This window comes from Hipposideros armiger, unplaced genomic scaffold (assembly GCF_001890085.2).
Source record: "Hipposideros armiger isolate ML-2016 unplaced genomic scaffold, ASM189008v1 scaffold_214, whole genome shotgun sequence".
NCBI classification, from domain to species: domain Eukaryota; kingdom Metazoa; phylum Chordata; class Mammalia; order Chiroptera; family Hipposideridae; genus Hipposideros; species Hipposideros armiger.
Window position 1 is genome coordinate 780,896 of NW_017731564.1, and position 12,228 is coordinate 793,123.

The window sequence follows — 12,228 nt, forward strand, 5'->3', positions numbered from 1 at the left end:
GTTGTCTTTGCACCTAAAATGACATCCTTGGAATGTCAGTAATCTTTTTTCTGGATCAGAGCTGGAAACTGCAAAATTCCTCATTATCATGCTTGTCTCCTGATTACCATTTCTATGTGCTGTAAAAAGCGAACTGTTAACTATCCTGCACCCACCTATGTAAAAGAAGTGCCTGTCTCTCCAATTTACTTTTATCCAATCCCAGAGATTTCCCTGCTTTGCTTTCTCCCACCCCCTTAATTTATCACCAGTGGATTTCATGTAACCCTCCTCCTTTGAGTTTATGTATAAAATAAGCTGCAACCCACCATTTCGCAAAGCATTTTCTCAATTTGCTTCCCAGCAATTGTCAGTTTGGCTCAAATACACTCTTATAAATTTTCTCTTAGGCTGAATGTTTTTCTCCAACAGGTATAAACTGGTGAAGAGTGTTTCTTGTTCCCTAGACTTGGGATAGCAGAAGATAGAGACTCAGAAACCCCAGAGCTATTTTAAAGTCCAATCTGAGATTCATTAGGAAAATGCCCAGGCAGAAATTAATTTTGTGGTCTTAATAAGTTTTCAATACCCATATGCTCTAGATTTGCAAAGCCAACTCAAGGAAGACTATATGGTAAAGGAGCACTATTGCTGCACCTAGATAAGGATCAGGACGAACCTACTGAAACCAGCCTGATTTTGTGACTAAGAACAACCCCTTTCTTTTTAATTATTAAGATCAAACGGGTGGCCCTGTTAAGAAAGATTGTGAAAATCTTTGGAATGGACCAAAACATTTCCTGTGTCTACAATGGAAATCTAGATGTTTCCTCCACCTAGATTTTCTGATTTTATGGGTTTTGCCTTTACGCTTTTTACAATTCTGTACCTTGTAGATACCTTGATAACCATGCAAATGGCTCCTGTCCACAGACATGCAAATGCATTCTACACAGTGGAGGAACAATTGATTTCCCTTTGTGGGAACAAAAAAAGGGTATTTTTATAAGTTGATTTCCATGTTCCTCCTTGACTTACATCTTTGATACAAAAGAGGTGTGTGAGCTCGTTGAGAGTCACGGCTCAGGCCAGGACCTGTTTGACTGCTGGAAAAAGCATGTAACTAAGACAGCAGAAATAATAATAGCAATATCATGAGTAACGGTCACAAGATGTACTGCTTCCACTCCTGCACATGGAGAGAACCTATTTACACGCGCTGTTACCATGATTTTTAGCTCACAAAGTGGAACGACCACCCCACCACAATCTCATACAAACCAAACAAGGCAATGCCAAGAGGGAAGACAGGCAGGTGACTAGAAGGTGAAAATTAACTGCTTCCCTAATCAAGGACCAATCAGCCAGACTTACGACCCCAAAACCCTTACTTAAGATGACTCAGTTTTTGCTCTATGAAACTTCTTGTCTGTAAGCCATCCAGGAATTTGGGCTTTTGAGCAATAGCTTTCCTGTTCTCCTGGGTGGCGCTACTTTCAATAAAACAGTCAATTTTGCTTCACTAGAAAGCCAGGTGTCAGTTCTCATTGACTCACTGAGCACAGGAGGGCACAATCTCTCATTTGACTGGTTGATTACAATGACATCTTACTGGTTCCTTCTAATTAATTACTTAAAATCACTGAAATGTGTTCCTTTTTATATTTATGTGAGAGCCATAATTTTACCTTAACAACAACAACAACAAGCCATGTTTTAATAATCTTTTCAAGTTCATTAAGTCTGTTTCTGCATCTAGGATCTGGGTTCTCTCTTCATCCATTACATAAACTGTCAAACACTGGACAAAAAAGTTTCAGTTTTTTTGGTTTGATATTGGTAATCACTGAATATATAAACTGTTCATATTTTTAGACACAATAGAATAATAATGAGACTGTTATGAGATTATAAAACATTCCTTAAAACTAATTTTCAGTTTCCCCAAAAAGAAAAGAAAATTGAAATCTCACCATTATGTAATTAAGATTATAGAGTAAAAGTCTGCATAGATTTTCTAGTCCACTATTTCTCAAACGGATCACTATTGGCATATTTGTGGTTTATAGCTTTCCCGACCCAAATGTTAAATACTAATTGATAATTCTCACACATTTTGAAAACCAAAAAGAGCTTCCACACATTTCCAAAAGCTCCCAGGTTAGAACCAACTAGTTCCTGTTTATTTCAATTCAAATACGCAGGTAAACAGATATTTCAGTAAAAATGATTTAAGTTTGATAATTTACAATGATCCCATGAAGCAGGTAATTTGTCTCGGGCTATGAAGACCTAGTGTTATGTCTTAGCAAGCAAGTTTCCTACCTTTAAAAATAGGCATTATTGATAAGACGAGGGTTGGGGGTTGTAACCGCGGCATTATATCTTCTATTTTGAGATTTGGACCTCTGGTATAATTCGATTTAACAAGTGTAATTTAGTTTGGGACTCTTAGAAAGTTTTTTTTTCTCTGTTTTCTTTGTCTCTCTCCTCTACTGCCAAACCTTAATGGTTCTGCTTGCTGTACATTTACTCTGCAGACCAGTTTTAATGGTTCTGTTTACTTCCGCCAGTGCTAGCCCTGTGACTGGGGAGAGGTTTTGCATCTGTATGGGATCCACTCCTGGCTCCAAGTTAAATCTACATAACATGCAAAGGCTGCGATAAACCAGTTTAACCACAGCTTCCCCCATCCCAAAGGACAAAACTGAACACAATAGAAAATCCCACTACAGGCCAAAGCAATTTCCATCCTGGTTAGAAACTATAAAACTTCAGACGAAACAAAGACTCAGCACAGTAGTTTCCAGCACACTCTGCCCAGCCGACCCTGCTCTTACTGTAATAAACCTTCCTTCTATATTTCTACCTGCCTCCTGAATGCTTTCACGACGCGCGAGCGAGCAGACACGACAACAATTACAAAGAGTAAATGGTAACTTGCCCATCAATTTTAGTAACTGAACAAATAGGTGAGCCAAACCAAACATATGTGTATTGTGCAAAATAAAATAAACGCAGCCACTTCAAAATGGAGGTGGAGCAGTCGTCCCAGAGGAACTGCCTTGTTCCTATTACTCCTCAAACCTCTGGAATGGTTACACTGGTAAAAAAAAAACCTATGGACTGGGCCTAAAGCAGCATTGTATTTCACACAACTGTTGGTAAAGCGAACAGGAAAACAGACATTATAACTACCAGACTGAAAATTAAAGACATTCTTTACAACTAGCATCACTATGTTATCATCTCGCTATGTTAGACATTCCTTCCTTAGCTTATTAACAACCATAGAAATTCCTTCCTTCTATTCATGCAGTTATTCCCTTTCTCATAAATGCCCCTTGCCTTCACTTCCTAAGAGGAACACTTTGGGTTTCTGCCTGAAGCAGTGTTTCCTGAATAGCTATTCTTTGGGCTCAGACAAAGGCTTGTTTTCTCTCACTTCGGCCTTTTTATTTTTAGGTTCACAGTATCTAAACAGGCCCCATGACCTCTGCAATGGTCCTGCAACTGCCTCACGACCATCTCCACTGAACAGATATGTAGAACTTCTGTTCGTCTCTTTAGAGCAACATCAAGACTAGGCTAACCTCTGTATCCATATCTTCAAAGAAAAATACTTAGAAGTAACACTAACTTGTCTTATGGACTAACTTTTGAGTGTCTTGTTTAGGAAGACTGAATCAAATACTTTTAAGAAAGCTTCAAAAGCCCAGAAGGTATTACAATACTGAGTCATGTTTTGTTTTGTTTGGGGGAAGCCCCAAAGGTTCTGCTCAGAGACCAATTCTGTCTTTGCTGGCCATTTATGTAGCACAGGTCCGCTGCGGGAATTATATTCCTTTCATAAGCCAATCGCAGACAGGATCATATCTCTTAAGCCAAATAAAGAAATAATATACTCCAAACAAATGGCAGATTAATCACACTAGTGATTCAGGCAAGGGGAGATGAAGGAATAAAGTCTAAATTTAATAGGAGGTGTACCTTTTAATATGAGGGGGCGCTCCGGAGGGTTGGCGACTGCCCGGAGCTGATGTCCTGCTGCCGGCGCAAAGTAAAAGTCCCCTGTTGCTAGAGAACATTGCTAGGGAACAAAAACGCTGATGTTTGCAGGCAGGCTGACTTCTTTCTTGGGGCCTGCTGCTAGGCTATTTGCTCCTGCTGATAAGAGTGGCAAGAGCTAATGCCCCAAGGGCCTTTACGAGTTTACAGGTTAGCCTTTCTCAATCCAGAACTCTGATAGTCCTCACAAACTGTCAGTATTGGCAGTCTAAATGTCCCCTTGCCATAGCCGCTTCTCCACATGTTCTTACTGATATGCAAGTGAATTTGCAATCATGTTAAACCTATACACAAGTCATAAGGTTGCTATTTGTGGCAACCCTGATACGGGACTTATGGTTAGGGAAGAGATGTTAAGACAGAGGGATTGGAATGCTGGCACTAAATCTAGTTTGAGGTTTGAATCTCTGGTATAATTTGATTTATCAAATGTAATTTAGCTTGGGGCTTTTTGAAAGCTTTCTTTTCTTTCTTAGCCTCTTAATGATTCTGCTTGTTGTACATTTACTCTGCAGACCAGTTTCAATGGTTCTGTTTACTTCAGCTCAGTGCTAGCCCTGTAGCTGGGAGAGGTTTTGCATCTGAATGGGATCCCCTCCTGGCTCCAATTTAAATCTATATAAGGTATGCAAAGGTGGTGGTAACCAGCTTGATTGCACCTTCCCCCACCCCCAACTACAGGAAAAGAAAAAACTTGAGACAAAGACTCCAGGCAGTACTTTGCGGTAGTTTCCTGCAGACTCTTACCAGCCAACCCTCCTCTTAGTTTAATAAATCTATTTCTATCTGACTTGTGAATTCTTTCACGGCCCACGAGCTAGCAACCACAACAACAGAGCTTTATAAGAGGCTGTTTTCACTTACGTTCTATGTTTATCTGGGAGTGTCTGGGCGTGCTGATGGAGATTGGGACAGGTTGACTACTGTGAAAAAGGTGACTTTATGGCCAGTGTCTTTTTAGTCAAATCTCTTACTCAGTGTCTCCCACCTTCCAACAGATTGTCTCCATTAAGACTCTCCTATAAAAAAACAAATAACATAAAATAAAAAACAAAAACCAACCAAGCTTTCCACTGTTACTGTAAAGATCCAAAGAGATGATCATTGTAAAAGTACCTTGGAAATAAACGTAAGATGTTGGTATGTGGTCAGATGAGAGTACCTTTAAGAACTCTTTCAAAGCCCTTTCAAATCATGGATTATGTGTTTCTATGTGATGGATAATGAATGAGTGAGTCCTGCATACTACACAAGGAACACTAGTTCAATTGGATCATAGTAAACTTTTGTGGGGGGAAAAAATTATTCTGAGAGCAAATAAACATGGAGGATGCTGGGTTAAAACTAAACATGTATCTTGACTAAAGAACTTCTTAAAGCCTTTATTGTATCTAGAAACTACTCTCTAGAGACCGAAAAGAGCAGGCACTACTTTGTAGATAATTGCTAGCCATGCAAATGACTCATGCACAGACATGCAAATGAATTTTGCCCGGTGGAGAAACAATTGGTTTCCCTTTGTGGGGATAAAAATGGATTTGGGTCTATTTCCCCAAAGTATTTGGCCATTGAACCCTTTCCTGTGTACCATGAAATACATTTTGTAACTGTTTAGCTTAGTCTGAAAAGGTTGAGCCTCTGCCAGACTCTTAATTATTATTCCAACAGCCCTCTCAATGGGCCCTCTGTGTGCCTCTTTCATAGCTAATTACAAGGTAAGTTCTGAGGTATATAAAGAAAGAAATTCAAATAGCTGCCAGATTTTGAGTATAGTTTAGGCCAGGTTGTGATTTTTGATGAGACTGACCTCTTGGACACATGATTTTTGTCAAAGTATGTTCTAGTACCTCCTGCATGTCGATAAAATTTCCTGAAGTAGTGGAAGGCCATGGAATCTGCATTTTACTAAAGTCTTCATGTCATTCTTAGGGACATGAAATAGGAATAGAATTGAAACCACAGACCAACAGAATCCGGGTCTCATGCTGCCTGCACCACTCAGCCAATAGACCGACACAGGAGTTGGGTCATAGAAGAAGCGTTTATTATCAGAGCACCTGTGATCTGAGAAGGCAGCAGGTTAACACCTCCAAAAACTGCCTTAATATTCTCAGAACAGCTTGGGGTATTTAAGGGAAAATCTGGACGTTTCTCTAAAAGCTACAATGGTTCCGGGGGTCTGTATAGAGTCTTCTCTCTGGCAACGTGGCTCTCCAGTGGCGTCAGCAACCCAGGAACAATGACGGGAGTAGCCTGGAAAGAATGCCAGACCATAGAGACTGTGATCAATGAGCCTAAGAGTATCCACTGAGCTCAAGCTGCAGAACTTAAGCTATAGGTAGGTCAAGGAAAGGTCAGGCCAGGGACATTTGCGAAGCCTCTACTATGGGGATGCCAACTGGACCCTGCTTCAGAATCACTCTCTGGTGCTTCACAAAGCAGGAGAACTATGACATTACTATGGCTTCAGTTGCATTTCAGAAAGCTTTATGGAACTTAGGTGCATTTTGGTAAAAAATGTGTGGTTTTGATGATACTGCCCATATCACATCACCTGAGGAATCTTCTATTTGTAGCTATATTCCTTCAAAAAAATATATGGTTTAATTAACCATCTACATCTTAATTGCAGTCGTATCTATTTTCACGCTGACCACTATACTCACTCTACAGATATGGATATAAGTTCTTTAGAGGTAACACAGCATTGGACTGGAATGCCCAAAAGTACCCGCATCAGTACCAGGCAATTGGTTAAGTGAAGATATTATTCTTTTGGTCAAGTTTCTGGATGTGACGACACATTCAAATACCTTGAAAATGGAAATTTTAATTGAGAATGGTTTTCAGAATATATCTTTTCTTAAGGTAGAGACATTTATTAAAGATAATTTATGATTTTGTGATAGACTAGTGACACGAGAAATAATGGGAAAGGGTAAAATTTAAGAAGGCATGGAAAACAGGTGGGGAAGTAGGAATACATCATATAGGACCTTCAGAATACATCGATCATGACTGAGGCTATTCTGTGCTATGCACGCTAATATCAGTCTGTTTTAAGAGCTGAACCATCTAGGTCTGGCCGAGTGGCTCAGTTGGTTAAGAGCTTGCTCAAGAGTGTGAGCTCTGAGCAACAGGGTCACCGGTTTGAATCCCACATGGGCCAGTGAGCTGCGCCCGAGCTGAGCTGCCGCTGAGCTGCCAACGAGTGGCAGAATGGCTCAGCTGGTGAGAGCACATGCTCCTAACAACAAGGTTGCCTGATTGATGGTGGGCTATGCCCACCTGCAACTAAAGAGTGAACTCAGCACCTTGAGCTGAGCTGATGCCCCGGTGGCTCAGGGGATAGAGAGCACACTCTTAAAAACAAGGCTGCCGGGTCGATTCCTGCATGGGATGGTGGCTATGCCCACCCACAACTAATGGAACACAGCACCTTGAGCTGAGCGGCGCGACTGGACTTGGAGCTGAGTTTGCCGTGCCCTCCATAGCCAAGACTGAAGGACAACAAGTTGGCTGTTCCCCTTCCCCAATTCCCCAACACTGTTCTCCTCCCCCAATTCCACAATAAAATCTTTACCAAAAAGAAAAGAGCTGAACCATCTAGTATCTTATGTGGACTGTTACAGTATTGTGTTGGGGTGTTCATATTTTAACTAATAGATTAGCTTCTAGACCAAGCGATATGGTACAAATTATCTATTGGTGTTCATTTATGCTCAGGATAACTTTTATAGTGAATTACTTCTTCAACTCCTAAAAAGTAAATATTTAGTAGTCCTTTGAATCTCTGGTTAAGTTGGTATATAGTGTTGAGAAAATAGTACATTTTTCCATATTAGTAGCTTGAAGAGTAGTCTATATATAGTTATGCAAACCATACTGAGCCTAGCTCTAGACCTGAACCCTAGCAGAAAACTGATGCAAATGTCTCCTGAAGAAAAGCCTTTTATATTTTGCAGAAAACTATTTTGAAAGGGATGTAGATGGAAGATCTTTATTTCACAATTACACACAAATGGAAAGACACCACACACACTGGCACAGTGGGGACCACATTTCAGTGATCCTAAAGTAACTTATCTCCTATGATTTTATAACCCAAATGTGGCAATCCCACAAAAAAAGACAATTCAAACAATTCCAATGGTTACACGGTGAGCTGCTCTTGCTTGTCATATTGGACACGATCTTATAAGGCTTAATGGAATGTAAATACTGTTATGTCACCCATTTTCAGAAGAGAGACAACTCCATTTATGTTACATCTATTTTGTAACAACGAGATGTAATTGAAAGAGAGCAAACACAATTATCTTTTCCCAGCCAGCCAGTGAAATGCTTCTCCCATACAGGGCACATGAAGGAAGATAGTGCAAAGGGCATATAGAAGAGATAAGTCGGCTCTTCTTTCTGACCCTGACAGCACGTACAGCTCTTCCAACAAATATCTATTAAGTACCTACTGTGTGTCAAGCCAGTGAAAGAGCGAGATGATGAAGGTACAAATACCAATCAGGCAAACATCCTGCTTTCAATGAGCTCATTATCTGGTATGGGAGACAGACAAAGGGAGAAAAAAAAACTACAGTAGAAGAACGTATAAAAGACTAGGGAGCAGACGATAAAAAGCAGCTCAGCTAAGGCAACTCAAGGGAGGCTCTGTGAAATAAAAAATACTTGAATTGGCTATCTAAAATGAGTAAGACTGCACTGGGGAAAATAAGCAGAATCAAATTTTCTACATTTTACATTCCAACTGTATTTTTTATTCAGAATGTGTTCTTGTCAAGCAGAGTCTCTGTTACCTAGTCTGAAAATCTGTGTCTGTTGTTACATACCTTAGTTGTTTTTACATTTACTGTAATTATTGATATATTTGCTCTTGTCTGTCAAGACAAGCACCATTGCATGGTGCTTATTTCTTATTTATATATCTTATTCATTTAAAATGTGTTCCTGTATCTAAACTGGAACAAATAGAAGTATAATTTTATTATTTTTCCAAATGGCTATCAATCTTCTCAACATCATTTTGTTTAAAAATTGGGGAACAGTGTGTTTTTCCAGTCAGCTCCAAGTCAAGTAGTTGTTTCAATCTTAGTTGTGGAGGGTAGAGGTCAGTGGCCCATGTGGGATTCGAACCGGCAACCTTGGTGTTATGAGCACTGCGCTCTAACCAACTGAGCTAACTGGCCGCCCCTCAACATCATTTGTTTACATCTACTTTTGACAAAGTGATTAAAGATACTATCTTTATTGTATACTAAATTTCTATATGTAGTTGGGTCTATTTTTGGACTTTCCATTCTATTCCTTTGTTGTGTTTGTCTGCTCATATGCTTCATATTGGCTTTTAATATCGGGGGGGAGGGGTGCTATGCCCATCATACCCCTTTGTTCAGTGTTTTACAGCTCTGTGTGTACATTTATTTTTCCATATAAACTTCAATATCAATATTGAGACATCCTAACCAAGAAATAAGTGATGTGTTTAGATTTGTTCAACCCTATTTTTGTTTCTTTCAAGAGTGTTTTACAGCTTTCATTATGAATGGTTTCAAATTTTCTTATTAATTTTAATCTTACATATTTTATTGTTTCTGCTATAAATTGAATGTTCTGTTCATTATATCTTCTAACTGGTTATAATTTGTGAGCATAATTGTTATTGATTTTCGCATGTTAATTTTGTAGACTCCTACCATGCAAAGCTATTTTATAATTCAGTTATTTTGTCATGAACTTCGTAGGTATATCATTTTGTTATCTCATAATAAATATATTTCTTCTTCTTTCCCATTGGTATGCTTCTAATTGTTTTTCTCTTGTCTAATTGCATTGGCTAACATTTCCAGAACAATGTTAAATCACAGTAAACATGGTGGGCATCACTGCCTTATGGGAATGTCTCTCTAGAGGTTCCCTATTAAATAAGGTGTTTGTGTGTTTGTATGTGTCAGTCAATTTTTGTAATGCGAAGTAGTTATGTTCTATAAAGTCAATGCAAACACTGAAATAGCAAATGCTTAGCTACTGCTCTTAGGGAAAATGCAAGGTTAGTTTCCTATGAGCCTATGTTGAAACCATTTTTGTCAACCAATCAATATATAACATTGTTTTATGTGTGTTTCTGTTTAAAGATACCTTAATTAATATATAGTGTTGATTAATTAACATTGAACTCACAGGCAACAGCACTATAACTCATGCCTGTATGGAACTTATGTAACGCACATATTTTTCTCCATAAGATACATCACAGATTTCTTTCACTTAAGAGCACAAGACTACACTTGGGGGCCACTATAAGCAGCGAAATCACCAATAAAAAGCACAAAAAGGTGAAAAATATGGCACTGAATACAATGCAAAAAAGATACTTGTTTACAGTATGAAATCTGTGAATCAGATCAACTATATGCATCTCTGAATATGTAATGGAGGATTTGATTCTTACTAAGATCAAGAAAAGGCAAAAGTAATCCATAATTATAGAAATCAGAGCATTGTTGTTTTTGGTTTTTTTTGTGGGACACTGACAAAGCAACTTTGTAGGACAGTGGAAATGTTTTATATCTTGATTTGTATGATTATTTAAGTTTATATATTTTTTCAAAACTTATCAAAGTGGAAAAAGCTTCTGCACAGCAAAAGAAACTATCAACAAAACGAAGAGGCAACCAACCAAATGAAAGAAGATATTTGCAAACAACACCTCCAATAAGGGTTAATATCCAAAATATATAAAGAATTCATACAACTCAACAATAAAAAACCAACAATCCAACTAAAAAACGGGCAGAGGACCTGAACAGACACTTCTCCCAAGAAGACATACAAATGGCCAACAGATATATGAAAAGATGCTCAGCTTCACTAGATATTAGGGTAATGCAAATCAAAACCACAATGAGTGCCAGCCGAGTGGCACGTTGGTTAACAGTTCATTTGGGAGCGTGAGCTCTGAGCAGCAGGGGCCTGGTTCAGATCCCACATGGGCCAGTGATGCTGCGTTCTCTACAGCTAAGATGGTGAACAACAGCTCGACCTGGGACTGGGCTGCCATGAGTCGCTGGCGATAGCTTAGGCTACAGCGGGGCTGCAGTGGGGCTGCCATAAGCTATCGTGAGCTGCCATCCAATAGCCTGCGACTGATCTGCCTCACCTGGAAAGAGCACAATGATAATACCAACATGGGCCAGTGAAGCGACGTCCTCCACAACTAGACTGAAGAACAAAAGGACAGCAGCTTGTCTGTTCCCCTTCCCCGATTCCCCAGTGCTGTTCCCTACCCCCCCCCACAATTCCCCCAATAAAATCTTAAAAAACAACAACACAAGGAGATACCACCTCACACCTGTTAGAATGGCTATCATCAACAAGGCAAATAATAACAAGTGTTGGAGAGGCTGCTGAGAAAAAGGAACCCTCATACACTGTTGGTGGGAATGTAAATTGATACAGCCTCTATGGAGGCTCCTCAAAACATTAAAATAGAATTACCATACAACCCAGTAATCCCTCTTCTGAGTATCTACCCAAAAAGTCTGAGAACTTTTATCCATAAAGATATATGTACTCCAGTATTCATTGCAGCTTTATTTACGGTGGCCAAGACATGGAAACAACCAAAGTGTCCTTCACTAGATGATTGGATAAAGAAGATGTGGCATATATACACAATGGAATGCTATTCTGCCATAAGAAAAGATGAAATGTCATTTACGACAACATGGATGTATCCTGAAATTATTATGCTAAGTGAAATAAGTCAGACAGAAAATGTCGAGAACCATATGATTTCACTTATATGTGGGATATAAAACGGAAAGCAACAAAGGAACAAGACAAGCAAAGAAACAAAAACTCATAGACTCAGACAAGTTTAGTGGTTACCAGAGGGTAAGGGAGCAGGGAGTGGTAGAGGAGGGTAAAGGGGGTCAACTATATGGTGATGGAAGGAGAACTGACTCTGGGTGGTGAACACACAATGTAATATATAGATGATGTATCACAGAATTGTACACTTGAAACCTATATAATTTTACTAACCAATGTTTCCCCAATAAACTTAAGAAAAATGTAAAAAACTTATCAAACTGCACATTTATATTTGTAAGTAATACCTAAGTAAAAAGAAAACATTGAAGATAAAATAAAGATGTTTTCCACCAT